Here is a 26,774-nt window from a genome sequence, read left to right on the forward strand (position 1 = left end):
GATTTTAGAAATTATTTTAAACTAGATATTAATTTTTTTTTAAATTTATTATCTTAAATTTTTTTAAAAAAATTAAAATAATTTTTAAAATAAATAAAATAAATCTTATGAGTGGAAATGAGTCGTGTTGAATCATGTTCATATCACATTTAAATAAAATATTAAAAATTTACTCAACCTAAATACAACTAATTTAACTTAAATATAGTTCATTAACACATTTCTAACTCGTTCAACTTATTAACACAAATTTGTTAACATCTATTTAAAATTTTAAATTCATACATATATTATTTTAAAATATTTTTTACTTGCATTAATTTTTAAGTTTTAATTATTTTTAATCTTAATTAATTTACTTAAATAGTTTTTATTATAATATGTATATAATATAGATGTAAATTAAAAGTTTAATTTTACCCTTATTAATGTTGTAATTATAAAATATTTTTAATCTTTATAATAAAATATATAAAATTTTATTTACTTATTATTTTTTTGACTATATCATATTTTTAATATTTATAATTTTGAGTTGTCATTTTAGATTATATATATATTAGGTTGTATTTTTATATAGAAATTTAAATTAAAAAACACTATATCTTTTATTTTTAAAAATAAAAAATAAGAAGAGTGTCCAAACCCACATTTAATTTATTTTTTATTTTTTTATTTTTTTTTCCTTGTCACATTCCTTAGAAAAGATGATGGTGCAGAGATGAGAGGAGGTATTTGATAAAATAGAGATAGATACCATATTTGAAATAGAATGCATATTAGGACCAATAAGACTTCTCAGCTGAGACTCTGAGACTGAGGGCCACAAGCAATGGCGGCGATAACTCGGCTGCACCTCCACCACCACCACCACGCTTTTCCGATCATCAAACCTTCGCTACTTTTATCAAAACTTTCTCACTCGCCCTCCTTCTTCCCCAATTTCCACTCTACACCACTCCGCAAATTTTCCCTCACCCCATTACTCTGCTCCATTTCAGATCAACCTCTCCAGGTTCTCTACCTCATTCTCTCTTTTCATACCCTTGTTATCTTTTCCTTGGTTCCCGTGAAAGCGAGGAAAATCGAAGACAGTTGGAGAAAGTTATGAAATTTTTCCTTTCTTTTGGTCATTTCTCAAAATCGAAAAAAGATTAAAAAAAAGATGCAAAAACAAATCAATTCAGCTTTGCGAATTAGTGGAGTTTTCAGTTTTATCGTGCTCGAAACAGTGGAAAACCCAATATTTTGACTTCTGGTTTGTTTTGTTTTCCTGCATTTTCTACTCAACCAAACGGTGAATATCTTAACTTTTTGGGACTATGCTAGTCACTTTTGATGGATAGAAAACCGAAGAAGGCATAGAATTGAAAAGGAGTGAATTTTTGTTTTAGAAATGAACCCAGATAACTGAGTGGCTTGGGTGTCATAACATGAGAAATCTGATCCAAAACTACATTTTCCTTCTTTTTTCCTACATTTTCTTGACTTCCAAACAGAGTAGTTGTTTATTCTAACATTTGCACTATTAAAACAGAGTTCTTCTGGGGCAGGATCGCCGTCCATAGTTGGGGATCTTCTGGATTACCTCAATGAGTCTTGGACTCAATTTCATGCTACAGGTAGTGCAAAATTCACTTTTGAACATGTGAATTTTGTTCTGATTTAATTTGATTTTCTATTATCTTCTAAAAATGTGTTGAGGACTTTCTTGTTTTCAGTATTCCTTTATATGGTTGCTGACACAACTTGGGGGGGAGGGGGAGGAAATAAAGTTGTTGATCATGTATCTTATGCTGTTCTAATTTTTATGAGAAATCCACCTAATGTTAGCTATATATATTTGTATTAGGAGCATTTGAGTGGACGCTTTGTCTTCCTGGTCCCAAATAGTAACAAAAATATGGGATTGAAAATTTTAATTTCTATTCTTTTTCTTAGTTCAAACAATTACAATAATTTTTTGTTTGAACTTGAATCTACATGATATAAAACATGCGAAACTGAGTTATTTAAGTTGCATTTCATTTAGTGGTTTAAATCCATTTTGAAGTTAAATAAAAGAAATTAGCGTATGAAGTGTCCCTCTCTACCTAGTTACATGACAACCAAATTCAAAGTGGCAATAATTTCATTAAGTAGCATTTTATCTGAAAGCAAAATAGTTGACTTGAATTGCTTGACGCTGATAGATTTTTAAATATTTTGCAGGATAGAAATGTGTCTTGATCGTAACCATGATAAGTGTCACAGGAAATCTAGTGTTGGCTTATTCAATAAAAAAAGTTAGGTTTTTGTTGCATTATCAGCACTTGAATTACCAGTTTGATACTGTTAAAACAAGTCCAACTTACATCTGTTATTAAATATTATGAGCCAATGTCAACACGATATTTTAGGCATGGAAGGTGGTTATGAAATTAGAATATAGGTGGTCTAGTTATGTCCTTGTATCTTATTTACTTGTCTGGGACATGAGCATGAATAAGCCTGTGCATAGTATGAGGAATTGCTGCTCCTTTGATTGAGCTCTTTGATTTATTGATCAAACAAGAATTTTTGCTGTCAATTGAAGTCTTACATAGTGTTTGGTAAAACTGAAATCTTAACTTAATTAATTAAGATGACTTTAATATGAGTTTTCTTTAGTTTGTTAACTTAAAACTTATTATTTGATATTTGCTTTAAGTCTTGAGGGCAATTGGTAAAACCAATCTGAATTTTTTTTTTTTTCCCGAAACTGTTGAATTTGGAAAAGCTGATGAGAATTTGAGAGTTTCATGTAATGAGAACTTGAAACTATTTTGGATTAAAAAAAGGTGATTTTTTTAACTTATTAATTTAATGGTATTTCTATCACAAAGGTGAAAGGAATTAGAATGGAAGGAATTAGGACCATAATTAGGAATTCAATTAAAGTGTTTACCAAATTGTTAGGGAATGAAACTAATTTCCATTGAGTTGTTTACTAATGGTCAGGAAATTGGAGTGAAATGTATATATTTGCTATAATGTTCTTATACAAAGGGATATTGAAGGAGACATCTTAATGTTATTTTTTAGTAACTTCTCTTTCAAGTTAATTTGGAAATCATACATCAAGAATATTATAAGATGGGTCAATAATAAGCTAAGGTATATATAATGCATGGATTTTTTTGGTCAGTCAAGGGTTATGGTTTTATTTGAAAATTAAAGATGTGTTTGATCAACCCTTAATCATAGATACAAGTTTCCTTGTCTATGGTCAAAATTCCCAATGTCTTAAAAATTTAATATTTTGTCTATCTTAAAGATACCATTCTTCTTGATGAAATATATTTATAATATTTTGACCATGTATATTTTGCATTAAAGATGGAATTCAAGCTCTCTAATGAATTCGCAAAAACATATGATAAATCCAAAGAGTAATTAACATATAATAAGCTATAACCTAGTGGTGCTTTCTTTTTCATCAGTCCAAAGGTTTGAAGACAAAATATATGAGAATGAGTTTTGTGTTTAATATGGTTTTGTGTTCTAATGAGAGTGCCTTCTTGCCCAAATGTATGGGAGGCAAAGGAGAATGAGATTTCCATTTTATTTTTTTTATTTTTTTGGGGTGGGGGTCATGGTGATAATGAAAACCATTCCTCAAAGTTGAAGAATAGGCTTCCTCCAAATTTGTGGGACCAACTCACCTGTTTTTTAAATTCTAAATTGAAGTGAATAGATTGAATGACTAGAAAGGAAATGACTCCCTTCGAATCCATTCCATCACAATAAAGTAAACATGTTGATAAATTAGTTTGATTTTAAGGAATATTATTCAAATATTTTTCCAAACATACTTGACATGCTTAATGATTTAAATTAACTTAGTAAGTCATAGTACTTCTTTGAGTCAATTAACCAAGCACCCACTTCATTTTTTTGATAAAATTCAATTGAGATGCTTAGAAATTAAATATTTCTATTTGGGTTTGAACTCTATTCTTGGCAAGCTTGCTTCTTAATTGCATGATAGTTTTGTGTGCTTTATAAATTAATGTTTTATGCTAGGAAAAATGATAAATGGCCACCAAAACCTTCATACAATCCAAGAAAGAAATCTGGGTGATTCCTCTCCTATCTTGTGGGAAAATTGGTGGGAGAGGCTAAGCGATTAGAAGTTGGAATAACCATTAATTCAATTTTTGCATTGTTGCTATCCATCATTGGGATTTGGTTGGTTTAAATTGACATTGGTGAATATGCTAATTTGGCTTCTTAATTTTTTGGTCTACTCTCTCTGTCTAGTTTTTGCAAACTACAATAATGGGATTTTTTTTTTTTAGGTGTTTTAAATATTTGGAATGACAATTGGAATTTGTCCATCTGGTTGGTGTTTGGATGAAATATTTTGCTCAAACTTCAAGTTCAACAAAACCAATTGGATGTGCAAATGGAAAAATGCCTTTATTTCACATGTTGATGCTACCTATTAGTTGTAAAAAGTTATCTCATTTCTAGTTTTAGCATCCCTCTTATAATCTTTCTGACGTGGATTCTATTTCTTGACTAGTTGACACTTTGTACTATAAAGAATGGTTTGCCTAACAACCATTTACTGGAACTATTGTATGTTTACTAACATCCATGAAATTGACATACTCATGCTCTATTAAGTTATAATTAGGATATGCAATTCTAGAATTTTAGGATCTGATGATAGGGATGTTAGTTGTTAGGAAAATATGCTACATGCGTGGTTATGAACTGGACCAACTGGCTAGTGGCAGTTTCACAATTCTTTTTCCCATTGAAATATCATCAGTTTGATGTTTCTATATACCTCTGTCAACACTTGATGCGAGTAGCACAATAGGAAGAAGTTCTGATAGGGAACTTGTCTTTCAGCCGTCTTTCAAAATTGTAATGCATTTGATTGATGTGCCTATTAACTCTTATATGAGAATACCCGTTAGTTCTTTTGAGGTGACATGATGCATTGATCTTGTTGGAGGAAAATGTGAAATGTCCTTTAAATTGATTTTTATGGTTGATAAGGTACATAACAATGTTTTGTTCTGATTCAAACTCTAATTTACTGTACAGCTGAAGCAAAGCGACAATTAATTGCTGCTGGTTTCCAGTTGTTAAATGAGAATGATGAATGGGACCTAAGGCCTGGTGGGCGCTACTTATTCACGCGGAACATGTCTAGTTTGGTTGCCTTTGCCATTGGAGAAAAGTGAGTGTAAATTAACACTTTGAACTCTCAGCACTTGAGGAGGATCTTGAGGTTATGGAGTATGACACTAGATGTACTGAAGCAACCTAGAGAGCAAACTTTCAAGAGACCCACTAACAGAACTAGTTGTATTTACTACTGGTTTTCTGTTCTCCATCTTTATAAGTGGCTCTCACTTTCATAAAATCTTTGTCATTTTTTTCTTTGCTATCCCCTTCTTCAATAATTCCATCTGCTTCTATTGTTTCTTGTTCTGGATGCTTTCTTATCACTGTTCTTTCTAGTTTGTGATAGCCTACAACTTTGAAGTTCACTTTGTTCTTTTTCTTTGATTAACTTTACTTTGTGGTATCGTTAATGAAAGGATTTTGTTAGTTTTTCAGGTACAGTGTTGGTAATGGTTTTCACGTGATTGCTGCACACACAGATAGCCCATGTCTAAAACTAAAGCCAAAGTCTGCAGCTTCAAAATCTGGTTATCTTATGGTCAATGTGCAGACTTATGGAGGTGGGTTGTGGCACACTTGGTTTGATAGAGACTTGAGTGTTGCTGGAAGGGTCATAGTGAAGGGCAGTGATGGTTCTTCTTGCACAAGCTTGTCAAAGTAAAAAGACCTCTTTTGCGAGTACCAACGTTGGCCATTCACCTTGACCGGTTTGTTGCTTGTTCCTTTAAAGACATGATATTTTTAATTATATTCAATGAATTAAATGTTACATAAGTTTTGGTTTATATTGGACTGTCTTTGAATAATTAAAAAGCATTATATGGTCTATATTATAGTGATGCTATAGGTTTAATCTAGAAAATTCACAAATACATGCATGTAACCATGTCTTGGTATCTAGATTACGGAGTTGTCATTTTGGAACTTTAGATCTGAAGCCTCCAATCTCAAGTTAGTGTGTCTGAACTTTAGGCCTCCCTCAAAGAGGAGCTGCCTTTTTTCACTTTACCTAAGATGGGGTGGCATAGTTCACAATACACAGTAACTTCCCCAATTTGTCTACCTATGTCGAGTAGTTGCATAGCTGCTAAAACCACCTCCTTGGGTAAGTCTTCATGATTAATTCTTGGATGCCATCTTTTGGATTGTTGTGGCATCAATATGTTGTTTGGTCTAGATGTGTCACGCCCCAAAACCCACTCCAAGGGCATGACGGTCATTTCATACTTCAAGCCTAAAGGCTCAAAGTGGAAACGACACAAACATTCATATTGTAACTAGAAATTCACCAATTACCAAATTCTTGTTCAGAGCAGTAGGACAAAATTCTAAAATCTCCAAGTATCAACTTTTAAAAAAAAAACTAACACATCAACCAGAGTGTTATTGTCCAAATAACTCCAAATTCAAATAATTTAAATGAGGAATTAAATTTTAACATCTAAACAATGTCCAAAATAAAGTTTGAACCAAAATCCTAACAAAGAAAAATTCCCCATCCTAGCCATCACTCCTCGCCCGAACTAAGAGTACCTGAAAAATTATCAACAAAGGGGCATGAGCTTAAAGCTCAATAAGGAATATTAATACAGTTTTATGGATAAAATATTTTCAATCATGCTTGCAAATAGGAGATATAACATATACTTATTTTTATAAAAACTTTTGAGTTCAAAATACTAATATATTTAAACTTTTCATTCTCATATCCATTTCAAAACAATTTCTCATCAAAACCAAATCGAATGTATTCAAAATACCTTTGCTCCGGTTATCAAATAACAAATGGTGCCCAATTAGGTGGGGCTTCACAAATGAGTAACTAGTTTCAAATTTGTTCTAGTTAAGGTGAACAAAACCAAATGTCAACAATTATAACCCATTGACTAGGGCCATAAGGTCAACTATTATAACCCGTTGACTAAGGCCATATAATATCAACTATTATAACCCGTTGATTAGGGCCAAAAATGTCAACAATTATAACCCGTTGACTAGGGTCATATAATCCAGAGTCAAACACTTTATTTCATTAATTCAAACTTACAAAACAAAATATCATATCTCCTCAATTTTTCATTTTTCATAAACAAAGAAAATTCTCAAATAAACTTTCCTTACAAAACACATATTTGATCCATGCGAAAAGATAAAAATAATATTTTTACACAATTCAAAATACAATATAAAAAAGAAATTATTTTCTTTTATAAAAATCTACATTAAATTCCCTTATCTTGAAGAAGTGCTAAAAAACTTGGAGTATTTAGCTTGACGAATTTACTCCTCACCTAATATAATATCATACACAATTATCTAAAGGTAAAAATTTGACAATCCTAAAAATATTTTATTTAGTATTAGGGATCCTAATTAATTTTTCATGCTAATATTATTACTACCCAATATTATTTTCAACTTCTTAAACAATAATAATATAATTTAATGAATTTCCAAATTTTTTATAAACTCATATTTCTTCCAAATCTTATTCAACCATTTATTTCTTTTGTATACTTAAACTAAATTAAAACTTTTATTAAAAACAATTACTATTATTATTACTATATTTTTTTTGATACCCTGTAACATCCAAATAGCCCTGCTGTAAGTTACTTACAAGCATTCAAATCACACAATTTTTACTATTATTATTATTATTATTAATATCATTATTATCATTATTCTTATTAATCCCAATATCCTCTTTTACTTAACAAAGTACCTCATGTACTTTTAACAAATCCAACAACCCCACCAATTCTACTCATTATTTTTTTTGATAAGGAACAACAAATATATATATATTGAAAGAATAAGAAGTACAAAAGAAGGATGAGGAATCCTCCCACCAAAGATAAAACTAAACAACACAAAAAAAGAACACAAAACTACGCTATGAAAACTACGAACAAGCTCTCTTGGCTAGACCATCCCCTTGGAACTACATACTGCTAGCCAATCTATTTGTAACACGTTAAGGGGAATGCCCTTAAAAACTGCGGAACAATAAGCCCAAAGAGAAGCTAGGAAGTGAATGGAATCCCATAGATTCTCTGAATTCCTAGCTTTGTCCTCAAATATCCTATCATTTCTTTCCTGCCACACAACCCAAATTAAAGCAATGCATGCATTTTGTCACAAAACTATCCCTTTTTTGGAAGTGCCAAAACCTTTATAATTGATAGACATCATGTCTGAAAAGCTTCTCGGAGGAACCCAATCCATCTTGGCTAATTGAAATAATCTATGCCACAACCTCATGGACAAGGAATAATGTAGGAAAAGATGATCTGCTGATTCTCCTTGCTTCATGCACAACTTACAGACTAAGAGCTTTCTAGGGTTTTCTCAATTGTAGCAAGTCATTAGTGTTTACCTTCTTGTGTGCCACTAACCAGACAAAGGACTTGACTTTGAAAGGGACTTGAGAATTCCATACAAACTTAGTAGGAAAACAAGGAGATAAATCGGGCACTTGGGACAAGGCTATAAAGAAAGACTTGATTGTAAACAATCCTGAAGAAGATAAAGACCAGGATCTCGCATCTGAAGCCGAGGTGGATAAATGCATACAATCAAGAGATCGTATGAGGCATTCCAGATCTTCTATCTCAGAATCAGAAGGATTACGACGGAAATTAAAGTTCCAAGAGAAAGGGCGAGCAGAACCGAGAATTGAAAAAATAGGACTATTTTTATCTATGACTACTCTAAATAGTCTTGGATATTGGGATTTCAAAGGTTGGTCCCCCCACCACAAATCTTTCCAAAAGCGAATTCTTTCCCCATCTCCTACCACAAACCGAGTATGCTTGAAAAAATCCTAAAAGACTTGTGCAATAGCCTTCCAAGGACAACGATGTGACCATCTGACTAAAGTGTTGGCATCCAACCATTTGTATGTGTCCCATAAATGCTTAGAATGACTTGATGCCACAGAGTTGTACTCTCCTTAGGATATCTCCACAACCACTTCCCTAAAAGAACAAGATTCCTTAAAGAAATCTTCCCAAACCCTAAAACCCCTTTTACCATCGGCTTACACACTACATCCCAACTAATAAGATGATCTTTTTTACCTTTCCCAACCCCTGACCAAAGGAAATCCCTTTGCAATCTCTCAATTTTTGTAGCCATTGAAGCGGGAATCTTAAACAGAGAGAGAAAGTAGCTAGGAATGTGAGAAAGGCAAGAGTGGATAAAAGTTATCCTACCTCCGAAAGATAAGTAAGCCTTTTGCCACCCGTCTAATCTCTTTGAGATTCTCTCAATCAATGGATCCCAAAATCCACAAGCAATTGGGTTCCCTCCCATAGGAAGACCCAAGTAGAGTATGGGCCAATCAGAAGCCTTGCAATCAAGCAAAAGGCTAGCCTAGAGAGATGATTATGATCAAGGGTTGATGCCAAAAAGATTACTCTTGTCAAGATTGACCTTAAGCCTAGAAATTTGCCCAAACACTAACAATAAACTCTTAAGAGTTTACAGTTCTTCTGCGCAAGAGTTATAAAAGAAGATGGTGTCATCTGCAAATTGCAGATGGGACACCCTAGTTCTATTCCTACCTACCTTGAAACCCTCCAACAAACTTCTTTCCTCAGCTCTCAACATCATTCTACTCAACACATTTGCGACAATAGTGAACAGAAAATGAGATAAAGGGTCACCTTGCCTTAATCCTCTAGAAGCCTTGACCCACCCTTTAGCATTTCCATTCACTAGAATAGCATAAGAGACTGAAGATAGACAACCTCTAATCCAATTCCTCCATTTAGGACTAAACCTCTTTTTCTCTAACATGTGATCCAAAAAATCCCAATTCACATGGTCATAAAGCCTTTCAAAGTCAATTTGAAGACAACTCCTTCCTCCCCTGATCGTCTTTTCTCATCCACTATCTCATTGGCTATAAGAACTGCATCCAAAATTTGTCTCCCTTGAACAAAAGCACCTTGAGTAGAGTGGATAGTTTTGTGTAGTACTCCTCTTAATCGCCGTGATAGAACTTTGGCTATTACCTTATATAGGCAAGTGATCAAGCTAATAGGTCTAAAATCTGAAATCTTTTTTGTCTGGATTTTTTTGGGCAAAAGAACTATGAAGGAGGCATTGGTGCTTTGATTAATAATCCCGTTACTGTGAAACTCTGCAAACACCCTCACTAAGTCTTCCTTGATCACATCCCAACAATCCTGAAACACTGCAATGGTAAAACAATCAGGCCCTGACGCCTTATCCCTATCTAATTGACAAATGACATTAAAGATCTCTTCTTCGGAGAAAGGGGAATCCAGCCTAGACACACTCTCTCCTGAGATTGGGGAGCAATCTATGCCTTCGACTCTCCAAGACTCTTCAGGAGGACTCAAGTAGAGCTTTTTAAAATACAGTAAGATCTCCTCTGTGATGTTCTCAGAATTATCCAACACCAAGCCTCTTTCATTCTCCAAAAACTTGATGAAATTCCTATTTTGTCTGCCATTAACCACTTTATGAAAAAACTTTGAATTGCAATCCCCGTCTTTAACCCATTTCATCTTTAGCTTTTTGTCTCCAATGAATTTCTTCCCTCAATATTAATTCTTCTAGCTCCCCTTTTCTTAAAACTCTTTGAACAGAAAGATCAGAAGAGAGAACCCCTTCTTTCTCAATGGCATCAATGTTAGATATTTCATCCAAGATGCTTTTTTTCCTTTCCTTTAGCATTCCAAAAGTATTCTTATTCCAATCTTTCAATTTGCCTTAACAAATTGTAACTTCCTCATAAACCTGTGACCTTCTCAACCATTGCCTTCAAATTCTCTCCTCCAACTACTAAAGCACTCTTTGAAACTTGGATGTTGCAGCCACATATTCTCAAACCTAAAAGGTGTTGGGCCTCACTTGAAAGGATGTATCCAAAACAATCAGCCAATGATTGGATGTCCATCTAGGAAGAACTTCTTAAAGGCTTTGAGGAAAAAGAGCTCCCACTCATTTGAATAAAGAAACCAATCTAATCTCTTGCACACCGGTGACTCTTGCATGTTTGACCAAGTGAAAGGGGCATTCCGTAAGGGGGATCAATTAATTCACAATTACTTATAAAACCATCAAAATCCTTCATGCTAGAAGTGAAACTAAAGCCGCCCAATTTTTTGAACTTCTCCTTATAACATTAAAATCACCACCCACACACCATATGGAAAAGAAAGGCAAAAAATGTCTAACAGCTCCACCCAAAAAATCCTTCCTAAGTAAGGGATTGATTAGGCCATAAACTGCGGACAACCACAAGGGTCCGCATCCATCCAACAAAAACTTGACTGAAACAAAAAAATATTCAATTACCGCCTCCTCACTGCTCAATTTCTTTGAGTCCTAAATGATCAAAATCCCTCTCGAAGCCCCGCACTCTGGAAGAGCAGCCCACTCCTTATTCTTAACCGACCAGACGCTACCTACAAACCTTCTATCGCACACCTCTCTTTTTGTTTCTGAATCATCACTACATTGGGATTCTCGAGCCTCAAAAAATCCTTAACCACCTTCTTTTTTCCTAGAACCCAAACCCTAGTATTCCAACTGACGGTTTCATAAATACACCTCACTGACCCTAAACCTCCAACCAACACCATAGATCTCAACTATCTGTGTAAAATCTGTTCTTCCGCCTTGAATACGCCTTAATGTCCAGAGAACTTAAGACCTCACAGACTTTGGCCATTTTGCTGGGGAAAGGCCTTCAATTTGGAACCCACCCATCGGGGGGGCTCTGCATCACCTTGGCTAACTATAACTAGGTTGGGGCCCAAAAGGCAAGCTAGGATTGGGCTTAAAGGATTTAAAACTCTTGGAAAAAATGGTTCAGACTAGCTAACTGGGACACCGCAACATCTTGTTAGGATTGCCAACAGACCCAAGACAAAAGCCCCATCGTCATCTTTTTTGGAAAAAAATTCATATATAACTCGAGGTTTCGTAGGAAACTGAGACTGAATGGTTGAATTGGGAAGAACGGGAACAAAAGGACTCAGGTGTGGAAGAGCCAAGCTAGAGGGAGGGGGAAGAAGAGACAGAGATGACTAAGAATGTTGATAAGAAGATACCTCGAGGTTTTCCACTCCCATCATTCCACAAGATCTCACAGAGTTGAGCCCTTTTTCTTTGGTTACTGGATAAGAAGGAAAAACCGCGACTGATGAGCCACAATGAGGAAAACCCGCAAAACCCTTAAAACCTGCTCTGTCTTCACCTTTAGAGAAGTTGGGCAATTTCTCCTTCCCTTTAATAAAAAAAGAGCCTTAAGAATAGACCTTCGATCCGCGTCTCCACTCGGCGGCGACGTTCCTTCCCAATCCTCTGAACACCTTTTTCGACTCCCCGATGAACGACTTGGACTTGCACTGAAGCTCCGTTCCAACTGTGTTCCCACTTCGAAAGAATCTTCCTTTGGAAGATCATCGCTAGCTGCCGACGGTCTCTCAAGCGTTAGAGGGGCTCGCTTCAACTTCGAACCCCTTGTCGGCAACCAGAACTTGGAGGGAACAGGGCATTCCACAACTTCTTTGAACCACACTTCAACACGAAACCCCTCACTTGAGCTTCAGAAGCCTCATATCCTACCTTTCCCTTTCCCTTTGCAAAGGGGTCATCTCTGCGTAAAGAGCCCTTTGCAGAGATGGGTTGTTTGCCTCCCATTTCTTGACCCAACAACGAAAGCAGGCCAAATAAAGAAACTCCCCTCTTCCGACCCAAGTCAGTTTCAACCTGTGGACTGGGCTTAAGAGGAGATTGGGCCCTTCTCCCTTGTTTGGAGGCCCAAAGCCCATCCTCAACATTTGATTGGGCTTTGTCCCCTCCAACCCAAACATCTCCATCCTGCCTTGACCTGACATACCCTGTTCTTAGAATATTTGAATTCAAATTGAAAGATTGGGATGGTTGGGACTAGTTGTTCCCCATTATCGGTCTTCTCTTGCCACATGTCCCCACAAGAGCAAATTCAACCTTTTGACAAGCTTTTCCTTCCTTCATTCTGCCAACTGCCCCATCAGAAGACCTACCTATAGCCGTTTATTTAGCCTCCTCAGCCCTTTTTCTGCCACCTGTCCACGAGTGAGGTTCAAGCTTCTGTCGAGTTGACTCACCCATTTCCCTAACGTCTTCCTTTCCAGCCACGACAACTGAAATTGTGAACTCCCATCCCCCATCTGATACCTCGATCAAAGCTGGGAGAATTGATCGTTCCTCCATTACAATTCTCACCCTTGCCTTGCTAAGATTAAACAGTTTTATCGTTCACCAATCAATCTCTGTCACCGTCCCCCACTGCTCCATAATTTTCTTCAGATGCACCTCAGACCATAAATGAAATGACAAACCCCGTAATTCTAACCAACCTTCTCTGAATTTCCCCTTTATTACTGAATTTTCCTTTGGCAACCATCTTCTTAACAAGACTGTAGGCCCACCCTTAATCCTGATAAACCTTAAATCGTGGAGTGGTAAAGCTTCCTCTATGGTTTCCACAAAAAATAATCCTTTTCCACCGGAGAAGGGGACGATAGTCACCACACCTTTATGCCCTAATCTTTTCGCCAAAGCCTGGCCGACCTCAGCCTAGTTAACAGAACCAGCATGACATTCGCACATCACAGCTTTTGCCCATCTCCCGACTAGAACAAGGCCTCCTCTCCTCGGTCCTTCTTCTCTGACTACATTTGCGAAGGACCAACACAAAGGACCCACATGTTTGTGAAAAGTCCCTTCTTCCCTGCACTGTCTTCCTTTTTCATCTATGCTCGAGGAGGGGACCACCAACATTGAAGATAACGCAATCTTTAGATTTTCCCATCCCCTACCATTCTCTCCCTCAGGTATTACCAGAAAAGTTGACTTTCTGTTAGAAGCGAACTCTGAGAGCCTTATAAACCTACCATGATTGTTGAAGCAAACCTCTATTAAATGGATTTTGGTTTTTCCTCTGAATTTTTTGTTGAAACCCATGAAATTCTTCATCTCAATGGCCTTCGTCAAATGTTCTATCATCCAACCAACCTCTTCCTTCTCAAATCCTAAGGCGTAAACAGACCCTCTACTGCGCTCTGTAAGCGGACACCATTTTCTCCTGGCCTCACCTTCGAACCTAACCAAGAAGGTCTTCTTCTCCACTAAGACCTTCAACGTCCTTGGGATTTTCTCCTTCACCAATTCTACTCATTATTATTATTTTAATTTATTCCACTACCACTCTTTGACTCTCACGATTACATATTAAATTTTTTTTTTCTTTCTTTAGTGCCTCAAATCCAAAATCTAGAAACAAGCAATTCTTTTTCTTATTATTTTCCAATCCCTTAAGCCACATATAATCATAGATTTATTTACTCATTTAATTTTTAAAATTTCATTGTTTAGATCTATTCATCTAAAAAAATAATTTCGAATTTCCCTATTTTCATCAATGTAACAACCTATATTCATAATTTCAATCTTTTGATCTTAAAATAAATTAACTAAACTAAACCCTAATCTAAATTAAAATTTTCTAAAGAATATCTAATGTGTTCAAAACTAACTAACGAATATAATATATTAACTAGGGTTAGAATCTTACCTGGAAAAATCTAAACTTCAAACTCTAGACCTCCAAACCTTTAGCCCTACGTTCTCCAATTTTCTAATTTTTGGTTAATAAAGTTTTCTAAATGGAGAAGATAAGAGAAAATATAATTTATACCTAAGATTTTTAATTGTAAAAGGACTTTTTTACCTTTAATGAGTTTAATTAATTCATTAATTAATTTTTAATTTACTATTTTGCCCCTAAAGTTTATTTTGGGGTGTTACATCTGTAATGTCCCACATTGGATAGGGGAGAATGTTCTTGGCGCTATATATGTAGAGACTCCTATTAACCAAGTAGACGTGTTTTAAAGCCGTGAGGGTCCCTTTAAGTTCAGAGCAGACAATATTTACACGGTTGGGAGTGGGTTGTTACAAATGGTATCAGAGCCGATCCCCGACCCCGGTATGGGGGTTTGTTTGGCCTCGTAAGGGGTGTTTGTCTGGGGTGTTTGTCTGTTTGACCCTACAATCTCATGGGATACAACGAGGACGTTGTATCTGCATGAGGGGTGTTTGTAATGTCCCACATCGGATAGGGGAGAATGTTCCTAGCGCTATATATGTAGAGGCTCCTCTTAACCAAGTAGAAGTGTTTTAAAGCCGTGAGGGCCCCTTTGGGTTCAAAGCGGACAATATCTACACGGTTGGGAGCGGGTTGTTACAAGATGAATCTGTCTTTATTGCACAAAAAGCAAGTGATTCCATGTTTGAGAGCTAGGAATATGAAATGGAAGATGGTTACTGAGTATTCTTCTTAATTAGCAAAAGAATCTGGAAAAGAATCTATTAGGGTTCTTTTAATACACCAATCTTCAAGTGTCAACTATGTGGAATCAAAGAACAGGTGTTCACTTGAGTCAAAACTTCTCAAAACATTGATAAAAAATTATGTATTTATGATAAATGGAAGTTTGAATTGTTAATGGACTTTTATATGACAGATAGATTTGAATGCCTTAATGGCACATATTGTGTGAAATTTACCTATCTTTAATTGCATACTTTCTTCTTGGTTAATTAATTGAGGAATAGACCATGAATAAGATCATTTAGATGGAGATAACTATAATGTTAACAATAATAATTTAAAGGAACATCTCTTGGATTTAGAAGTCAGATGAAGAATTTCAAGAACTTAGTATGTGTTGTAGTACATATATTAAAATTTTATTTTCCAAATAAGTAAATCCATTTTTCTTTTTGGGGGTGCACATAGGAAATGCATGCATAATTCTATTTCATTATTTGGGACAAAATCCATTTTGTTTTTTGGGGTGCACATAAGAAATTCCATTTTATTTTTTCTTTTTTCATGTTTTCAGTGTGTTGGTTAGATGGTGTGTAGCTTTGAATATTCCTTTTATATTTTGGTTTAGTTTTCAAATCACTGAAATGTTTGAGAATTTAAAACTGGCCTTTACATATGGATTGTATATTGTTAGTTTCTGTTGGTTGCCAAATCTGTGTGCTCACTTGTTTTTCGGCCTTCTTTTGTTGTTTAGCACAGTGAACAAGGATGGATTTAAACCAAATCTTGAGACTCACCTAATTCCATTACTCGCAACAAAACTTGAGGAAGCATCTTCAGAGTCCAAAGAGAAAAGTACCTCATTATCTTCGAAAACTGCTCATCATCCACTGCTTATGCAGGTATCTTTTTTTGTTTTTCTACAGCCCATGAGGGAGTAAATCTAAGGTATCTTCTAAGGTGATTCTATAGGCAGATTGCTGAGGACATAAGTCTGCTGGTAGTACTGGAACTAGGCCACCCTATGGTTCTTTTTAATGCTGCTGCAGGAAGAAGAATGTTTATTATATTAATAATGGTAGATTTACCCATTTTTCTAAAAGCTTAAGTTTTTTAGGCATGTGTGGCCCTATACTGCATGTGGGAGGCACAAACAGTAGTAGCTGCAAGATAAATAGATGGGGGGAGGACTTGAACCTAAGAACTCCAGTTGACTAGAGCTTTGATACTATGTTGAGTTTCCAATTTTCATAAAAGCTTAAGCTCTTAAGGATTTAGACCTGCATTGTATATCATGCTCCAATATTAACTAAATAAACCATATTGTTTCATAATATGTTGAGAAATATAGATTTATTTCAGTTAGTGCAAAAACAAATTCACTCATTTAATTTGCTGCTTACTGCTTAGAACAAAGTGAAATGTTTTTATTTGTTTTATTATACAATGACACCTGTTGATAAGTAATCAGAATCATACAGTTTTCTTCACATCTTAAAGGGAAAATGCAAACGGTTAGACCATTCAAATCATTGTCTTACTTGGTGTATATTTGCTGCATGTACTGTCATACTGTTGTTAAAATGGTGGTATGGCATTTCTATTGTTTTACTTTTTTTTCTTTTTTTTTTCATGTAAACATTAGTTTACCTACTTTTTATGATAACTATTTAAAATAATGTGTGCTGCAAAAGGATTGTAAAAAATGGTTGTAGGTGTTAGCATTTGTTCTTAAATTTCACTATGTCATTCTCAGGTTCTATCTGATGAGCTGAGTTGTGGCATTGATGACATAATGAGTATTGAATTGAATGTTTGTGATACACAACCTAGCTGTCTTGGAGGTGGAAACGACGAGTTTATATTTTCTGGAAGATTAGATAATCTTGCTTCTAGTTACTGTGCGTTGAGAGCACTTATTGATTCATGTCAATCAACTGGGGATTTGTCAAGTGAACATGCCATTCGGATGGTTGCATTATTTGATAATGAAGAGGTAAGTTTTTCTTGAGCAACTTGCAGGCTTATATAAGATGGCTTTATTTCTCCCCTGTCTGGAGATATATATACACATTATATTTTGTAAGGTATGGATATCATTATATCATGTGGGTGAAGAATGAGGATGAAGCTCAATGATTTAATTGTTTTATTTTCTCATATGTCTTCTCAATCCAAAAGTAATTTAGAATGAATCTCAGTCCATGTCCTTTCAATGCTTCAAGCATGGGATGCACTAAATAAAACGGTTTGTAATGTTAGAAAATTTTCAATGTTATGGAAGCTATCTTTCTTTTCTTGGATTTCTTCACTTCAGCTTATGATATTTTAAAGATTTAAAGAAATTAGTGGCTAATGAGCAATAATAGCTTGTAAGTAACATGATGTTGTTTCAAAATAGACTATTGTAATCTGATTTTCTCTGATCTTCTCACATCAGTTTACAGTTTTAATTGGTGGTGTATTTGAAATTCTCAGCACATTTGTATATTTTGGAATTTTTTTGTATGCATTTCCAGCAGTGTTAGCTAGATTCTAAATTTTGTTTCTAACCCTTGTTGTGCAGGTAGGTTCAGATTCAGTTCAAGGAGCTGGTGCACCAACCATGTTTCAGGCTATGAGACGTATAATTAGTTGCTTAGTTCATGAGTATGTTGGTGAGGGTGCTTTTGAGCGAGCGATTCGTCAATCTTTTCTTGGTATGCTTGAGTTAGAATCTTTTAAAGTTTGGCTTAACCAGATCTGTTAGTAAATCATCTTCTTCTTCTTCATATTTTTTGTCCGTTTATCTTAGAGAATGTCTATTTCCACTCCATTTTTTTCTTATTCAGTGCATATATGTTTTTTTGTATTCATTCATGATAGAAACTCTTTTTTATGGAATAGATAACAAAATGGTAGGGTGGCAGTATGCCCACCCTCTATTTTGTTCTCCTTGTGCTTGTTAGTTGAACTTATTTTTTCCATCCATAACTCAAGTAGAAAACCAAGGCTCAATAACATGCAAATAATTCTAAAATAAGGGCTGTCTTGACTTTCTGGGTTTGTTCATTGTATCAAAACTCTATAGAATGAGACAAACACATACATAATACACTATGTGCATATAAACTCACATATATTTGGTTTATAGAATTAAGTATGTAAATACTTTAACATATAAAAACCACAGTCAACTCAAGAAAGCCTTAAATCCCAATTAATTGGGATCTATAATGCCAATCCTTTTTGCCATGCAGCTTCATCCTGGGCCACATCTCTGTTAAATACAGTAAATCATATCGTTTCTTGCCACATTCACCTGTGTTCTTTTTGTCATTCATCTTATCCATGTGACATAATTTCTTGAAATAGATTACCCTTATATGTATATTCTTTTGCCTTCACTGCAAATGACATAGCTATATTTAGATGACATTCCTTTATCCTCTATTGGTGCCAGTGGTTGACTTGAGAAAATGAAAACACCTTTTCTCTGATGAGGTTCTATAAAATTTGCAATTTCTTTTCAGGTGGGGTTGATGAAGGTAATTTAATTAGGGTTCTGTAGGGGTAGTGGCACTGGAGTGGGTGGGTGTGGCTCTTGCCTCCCCACCATGACTGCTAGTTATTGGGAACATTTCTAGCTTTGCATGAATCTGTGAAAAATTCAAACAAAATCTTGGATAGCTTTAAAATGTGAAGTTGCTTTAGAGGATCTAGTGCCTAGTTTCTTTGGAAGATTGCAAATCTAGTTTCCATACGGTTAGTATGTGGAGGAAAGAATAAATGCATTAAAAAATGCAGATTATTTTCTGTTTCCTCTTTGAAAAAACAAGCAAGCTATTAATTATGAGTTTATGCACCACTGCAGAAGTAGAATAATGTAGGGACATCTCAAGGACTTAAAGATAAGTCCTATTAGAACCCTGTACATTAATGATATTTTGGTTAATTCACAAACCAAGATATTTTTGTTGTTTTGACCACCTTGAGACATTTTGGTATCCCTGTACTAGCCATCCATGTCAACGGACAGATTAAGGGCTAATGCATGCCAACGCAATAATAGCCAAAGTCTGAGATACCGTCCTATTTGCTCAAGTAATAAGAGGCTCCTTCTTATTAATCCAATCACTTTTTTGAATATATATATATATATATACTTGATAAATAAAACCAAATGCATTAAAAAATAAAAACGCCACAAAGACGCACCAAAGCACATAGGACGTATACAAATAATGCCTTATAATTTGTCTTTTTTGAAAATATATTATATTACCTTTATTGATAAGTAGATTGCAGAATTTTAGTTGACTCTGGTGATTTCCCATAAATTAAATCATGGAGCATATTCTTATTAAAAGACATGTTTAGTACCTTCAAGACATCCATAAGGAGGGAGAGGGTAAGGCTGATGTTGCCAATACAATTCAAGGAGGCTGTCATGAGAATATGATCTCAGGAGTTGTTTGACCAATATTTTCCAAAAAAAATAATTTGAGAATTGTATAGATCAACAATAAAACTAGTTATGCTTCCTAGGAAAATTGCTAGGTGGCCAAGAAGTAGTTCAATGAGATGAATTCATCCTCAGGTGAGGAGGTGAGACGAATTAAGTTGGAAACCAGGAGAGATGTTATTTGAAACAAATCTAAGGTTTCTGACACAGCTCAAATGTTTTACAATGAGAGGTTGGGGTCAAGATGGTTAGGTCAGTAGCCAAAGAAGCTCAATGACGGTGTCATGGGAGTTGATATGAATTAGTGCAAGCTGAAGGTTTATGAGTGGAAGACAAAGATGTGGATTGAGTTAAAGAGGAGATTTTAATTTTTACAAAGACGAGGTTTTTTGACAAACAAAAATGCAGAGCAGGAGTCATGTAGGAAATTTCCAACAACTGGAATAGGCAGTCTAAATTTTTAAATATGTGAAGAGCAAGCATGTCAATAATTGTAAGGAGGAAATACATAAATACACCCTATAAAGGTAATTTAGCTGATCAAGGGAGTTTTTAATGGAATTCCTTGCACATAACTTTTGTTTTCAATGAGAAGTCTAAGGTAAGATATTGTAGATTTGATTTGTTGCTATGAATATGGCACTCTATTTCAATGCAGCAAAATCATTGTTTCTGATCAAAATATTTATGTTACTCTATTTTTCTTTATTCACCTTTTCTAATTGGATATAATTCGCAAGTTACAATTTCCATGAATCTGCACAATTATGATTATTCCTTGGTAGAACAGTTTTTACTTTTGTCACTTGTGGTTCTAATAATTTTTGCATTTTGCTAAACTCTTGTTAACAAGGATACAGACAGAAAGGAGGGGGTGGGGATGGGGTGAGGGGACTACTGGTGTTCAGCATGAGTTGTCACTCATGTTGACCTCCAAAGAACTGGAATATATGATTATGGAAAATGACAGTGTTGTTAACCTAATACGGTATGGTGTTAATTGCCCAAAATAAGATTGTTCTTGTTACTTTTCTGACAGTTTGTCTTTCCTTTTAACTACTACATCATCTATTACATTAGCTGGATTTTAAGGGCTTCTTTTTCTATGCTCTTTGTACAGTTTCTGCAGATATGGCTCATGGAGTTCACCCAAATTTTATGGATAAGCATGAAGAACACCATCGGCCAGAATTGCAAAAGGGACTTGTTATCAAGCACAATGCAAACCAGCGCTATGCTACCAGTGAATTACTGCTTTTCTTTTCAAAGAAGTGGGAAGAATCCATAACCTTCCAACTCAGGTAATTTCCATTTGAAATGATATAGTGGAAAAATTATCATATGTTTATTCTTTTTTTGGCTTTTACTAGCTATTTATTTAGTTTTATAAATTCTCCCTCTTTGGTAACTAGATGAAGATTATGGTGATTCAATTCAATGGGATCATCACAACCATGCATTAGCATAAGGAATAAGTAAAACATTTATAAACTTTCCCTGGCTAGTCAAATAAACTAATGCATAATGACCCTAAAATAGTTGTTTGCAATCAAATAAATATGAACTAGGGGACCACAGAAAGAAATGATAAATTAAGGTTATGACAATGGGAAAATAAATAAAGGTGAGGAAAAAAAGGAAGAAGAGAGAGGATTTAGGTTTTATACCATGTTCGTATCAAGGAAATCTTTATATAAGTGTGTTGTGTTATGTCCATGAACTATACAACAAAATGAAAATGTAGGCTATAGACAAACTAGATGTGATTAGAGATAACTTTAATAAGGAACTAGGATACCTGGCAACCCTTTAGTCGATTTTTCAAACCTGAATCTGTCTTTCTTAAGACATCAAAATCAATATAGATGAGATTGGGATTTGAGTAAATGGTTTGGGTTTCAAGTCAGGTATTGGGTTGGGTCAGGAATCACCACCCTTGTGTGAAGAAAGTGATCAAAATTTCATCATTTTTTTAGAAGAATATTTCTTTGAAGTTATGGATAATAAATAATAAATAATTGACATGCTTTTTCCAAATGAAGGATATATAGAGGTAGATTACATGTTTCACTTTCTTCATTTTCAGATTTAAAATTGAGACACCAGAAACTGCATCTACTTACCATTCATTTCTCTGTAGGAATTTGTTGTGAGAAACGATATGGGATGTGGATCTACCATAGGTCCCATACTAGCTTCTGGGGTTGGCATCCGCACTGTTGATTGTGGTATTGCTCAGCTCTCCATGCACAGGTATCATACTTATTTTGATCTTGGCTCATACATTCATTTCCCTGGTGTAACATCTAGTCTCCCACAATAAAGCTGTATTCAACAAGGTACTCCATTAGTACTAATAGGCTACATAGGGGGTCAATCCTACTACATCTGAGCATTAAGAACACAAGAACTTCGTTATAAATTACCCTCTTTCAGTCTTTCCTTGTACAAACAAACTGTTGATGTACATGGGGAAAAATATGGGAACCCACTATCCACTAGGATTTCCCTTTTCTTAAGGGGGATGACACACCATCTGATCTAAATTGCTCACTTTTAAGAGAATGGAAACAATTGTAAAGTAGGGCTTTTAAATTTTCTGGTAGTAATAATTATAAGATTTATTCTTCCTGTACAACTCTCACTTTTAAAGAGCATCAACAGTCCATCCACCTGCTGATGGTAATAGATCACAAAGAACTGTGAAGAGGATTTATGTAAAGAGGTCAAAGAAGTTTTATTGTAACTGCAATAAACCTAACCTAAGACAAAAATTGAATGATAATTTATAAATTTAAAATACAACATAACTATTATCCAATTAAATCTGAAATCTCAGAAGTGTAACTTTTCGTGTTTTTCAATGCCAATCATAATTGCACATAGAACTTTCTGATCTCAATAGGCTTCAAAGATTAGTGTTATATTTGAAGTTCCTTTGATTTATATACATGTTTAAATGGAACGAAGTTTTTAGTTTGATAAATGACAGACTTATTAGAGCTCCTTACTGTTTGCATAATGGAACAAGTTTTAGTGATTCAGCTGAAATTTGAGTAGTTGATAGCATGGGCCACCCATTTGATGGAGTACACCTTAAGCACCTATCGATCTTTCCATCAGTTTGACAACAGAATGCATAACCTATCTGACCTCAACTTAAGATGCCATGCCATTTGAAATGCTTTTTAGTTTATGGACAACGGTGTAAAGCACAATTGCAGAAGCAACCTTAAAATCTAAATATACCATCCTCTCTAGAAATTTTGGCCAGACTCCCTCAAAACTTAACTGTTAAAAAATTGGACGACTGAAATAGTGGCCAATTCTAGCCCAAAAAAGTCAGCAGCCTGGTTTGCTTCTCCATAGATATGTTATTTTCACACACATGTCATAATTATATATAAGATTGAAACATCCCCATTGTAACTGTAAGGAATATTCTTCAATGAATATCTTTCTGTGATTCAGATCCCTAGTGTGATGTCCCACATCGGATAGGGGAGCAAGTTCCTGGCGCTATATATGTAGAGACTCCTCTTAACCAAGTAGACGCGTTTTAAAGCCGTGAGGGCCCTCTTGGGCCCAAAGCGGACAATATCTACATGGTTGGGTGCGGGTCGTTACAAATGGTATCAGAGCCGATCCCCGACCCGGTGTGGGGTTTGTTTGGCTCCATAAGGGGTGTTTGTCTGTTTGGCCCCGCAATCCCATGGGACACAACGAGGACGTTGTGTTTGCATGGGGGGGTATTTGTGATGTCCCACATCGGATAGGGAGCAAGTTCCTGGCGCTATATATATAGAGACTCCTCTTAACCAAGTAGACGCGTTTTAAAGCCGTGAGGGCCCTCTTGGGCCCAAAGCGGACAATATCTACATGGTTGGGTGCGGGTCGTTACACCTAGGGTGTAAAGGCATCTTCTAAATCTGTTCATTTGTTTTGGTTACAGCTATGAGACCACTGTTTCCATCATTTGTGTTGGTTACCTCACAAACTCTCCATTGCTCAATGTATTCCTCTTACTGAAGTTGAGCTTATTCAGAGTTAGCACTATGAATCTGATTTTATACTTGTGATGTCTTAATTTTACACCATGTCTATCACCTGCAAACAGATAAAATTGAATTGTCAATTTGTATCTTAGTAGTCAGTTATATTCCACAATTCTGCAGGGCTCTTAGATTTATGCAAGAAAATCTGTTATTTCTCTTACACCTGAGTAGCCATATGTTGAAATTTGGGATTTTTTTTTCCTGTTTTCTTTTGTCATGATCTTTGCTTTCTCAATCCAGTTAATAATTAAGAACATCTCAGGGCAGTAAATCTCCTTGTTGCTAGTTTTAGATCGGTTTTCTGTATCACAATAAGAATATGATCCCGAATTCCAGTACATTGTCTGGATTAGGTTCTTCCTTGTGTTTCCTCCTTGGAAATTCTTTAGTTGGAATACGATCTCTGTAGAATCTCGATGAAGAAGATGCACTGTTTTTTCTCTGCTTTCCTTCCTATATCTTTTAATCTGACATTATAATGTTATGCTGATAATGGTTTAACAAATGGAAAATGGCTGTTGTCATATGTCCACCATCAATGATATTATTGCTTGAACCATGAAAATAGAGGGAGAAGAAGTGTTCCTGTTAGTTGCCAATCACATGCAGCAAGTGAAGTAGCTACGTTTGTCACAGGTTATGTAGTCACTGCTGTAGCCACAATTAATCAGATAAAAGATCAGTAAAATTCAGAAATTTAAAGTTTATTAGAAAGCATCTCTATTGGGTCCGATGGTTTGTCTAGAGAGTTTCATCAAAATTCAGAAAATTTGCTCCATTAAAATAACTAAAGAGAAGTTATTTCATCTGTTAAGAAATTTCACTAGTGCCAAGAACAACAATGGATTCAAGTTCAGTCAAGTAAAAGTTCACCCCTAAAGGCTTATAGTTTTGAGAAAATAATTAGATAAGCAAACATTTTAAACTCTTGGGCAGAATTGTTCATCTCTACAAGAACTTATTGGTGGTTTCAAACAACAGGGCACAACAGAGCAGACATTCAGTTGTTTGATATCTGATAAATGTGCGATGATTTACATGCTTGACAGTGATGCAACCATATCAAGAACATGGACTAATTTTGCGGTTCTATTTAATGTACTACCTAATTTTCCATAATTCAGTTGTTCTCCTACCCAACAGGATCAGACTGGAAATTTCTCTTCTTGTTAAGTCCCTTGCTGGAGAGAAAGCAAATTGTTCTTTTAGTTGTTCTTTTTGCTGCTTCCATTTCACTGTGCTGCTTGAACTACATTTATTTTGTCTGTTCTTGGTGCTGATATACAGTGATACTTAATTTTCCTTCTCTTATATTGCAGTGTGAGAGAGGTATGTGGGAAGGAAGATATTGACATTGCTTACAAGCATTTCAAGGCATTTTACCAAACATTCTCAAGTGTAGACAGGAAGCTGAATGTGGATTAGTGAGTTATAGTTTTAACAGCATTTGAGATTATTATTTATTTGTCTGGTTTATGTTATGAGGGAAAGGGAGACACAATGGATATGAATAAGCTAGAACATCATATTCAATTCATCTTCCAAAGGTCAAAAACTTTATTTTGCCCCCACGAATAAATTTTTTTAAGAGATGCATATTTGGTTTCGTAATAAGTATTGCGAAGAAAAGATGCCACTGATACTCTGCCCATATGGTTTTGTACAAGGGAGGGTGGGGACCTTAGTGATGCCATTGTGTTCATATGATCAGGGTTTGCTTGATCGACTAGGATTTGAGGTGGAAGTGGAACTTGAGCCATGGCTGGGATCTCGATTTGGGTTCGAACTGGAGCTTGTCTTGGGGAGTTTCTCCTTCATCTCTGCCAGCAGAGCCTGATTTTCCTGGTTGAGCTGCTGAGCTTTCTTTCTTAGCCTCTCATTTTCTTGGATTATGTAGCAGTTCTGCAAGTACAGCTCGGAGTTGAGCTTCTCCATACTCATTCCCTTCTATTGCCCCTGAAATTAAAGACAACATATACAAATGATCTCAAATAGGTAACCTTCGATTGCTATGAGGAGATTAAGGTATCACATTAGTACTAAAAATCTTCTATACATGGACAAATAAATGTATGCATATCCTTTCCAATAAAAGAGAGGAGAGAAAATTGTGGAAGTTTGAAGAAACAGAAGTTATTGTGAAAGCCTTGTAACCTTCAACAGAAAAGAAGCGAAGAGAAGGCAAAGCTTGTTAAAGAGAGATATTGTTAGTGGCTTTGCCGGTGAACCACATTCATTGATGTTTATATGGAAAAGAAAACTGACGCCCAAATAGGCAAATCTTCTTCCAACTGAAAAAAAGAAACACCCATTGAGAAAGCCACCTTGTCTGCCTTTCCTTGTAAAAGAACACAAATATGCAGGACTTTAACGGATCATAGAAAGGTTGTTTATCTGTAGCTTTTGAATAGAAGAAGTAGCTTTATAAGATTGTTAAGGCTTTGGACAGAAAAGTCGCATGTGTGTAGAGTGGTGAAAAGCAAAATAAGAGGGAAGATATTTGGGAGAAAACAGAAGAGACGAGTGTGGGGTTGCCGCCTGCTGCCTGCCGCCTGCCGCCTGCTGCTACTGAGAGGGGGAAGGGGGAAAGGTGAGGAAGAGGAGGATAAAGCTTACCGCAACTGCCACAATAATCATGCATGTGTGGGGCTGTGAGCACGGGACACAGCCCAGTAAGGTGATGATGGCAGGCACCAGACTTGCCCGAGAGGTGATGATGGCAAGCACCCACAGTTTTCCCAAAGTGATTCTG

General features: G+C 35.5%; 1 long non-coding RNA gene and 1 pseudogene across 2 annotated transcripts; one reads left to right on the forward strand and one right to left on the reverse strand.

Annotated features, from left to right (window-relative positions):
- The first annotated feature begins 793 nt into the window (after positions 1–793).
- Positions 794–25,593, forward strand: LOC117929259 (annotated as a pseudogene).
- LOC117929265 lies at positions 25,452–26,774 on the reverse strand. Of its 2 annotated transcripts, none has more exons than XR_004653722.1 (2): positions 26,347–26,774; positions 25,452–25,978 (listed from the first exon to the last, which is right to left on the reverse strand). It is a non-coding gene; the product is annotated as an uncharacterized LOC117929265 (long non-coding RNA). The 2 variants fall into 2 exon arrangements; XR_004653723.1 differs by having other exon boundaries at positions 26,177–26,774.

Source organism: Vitis riparia, chromosome 13 (genome assembly GCF_004353265.1).
Source record: "Vitis riparia cultivar Riparia Gloire de Montpellier isolate 1030 chromosome 13, EGFV_Vit.rip_1.0, whole genome shotgun sequence".
In the NCBI taxonomy this organism is placed as follows: domain Eukaryota; kingdom Viridiplantae; phylum Streptophyta; class Magnoliopsida; order Vitales; family Vitaceae; genus Vitis; species Vitis riparia.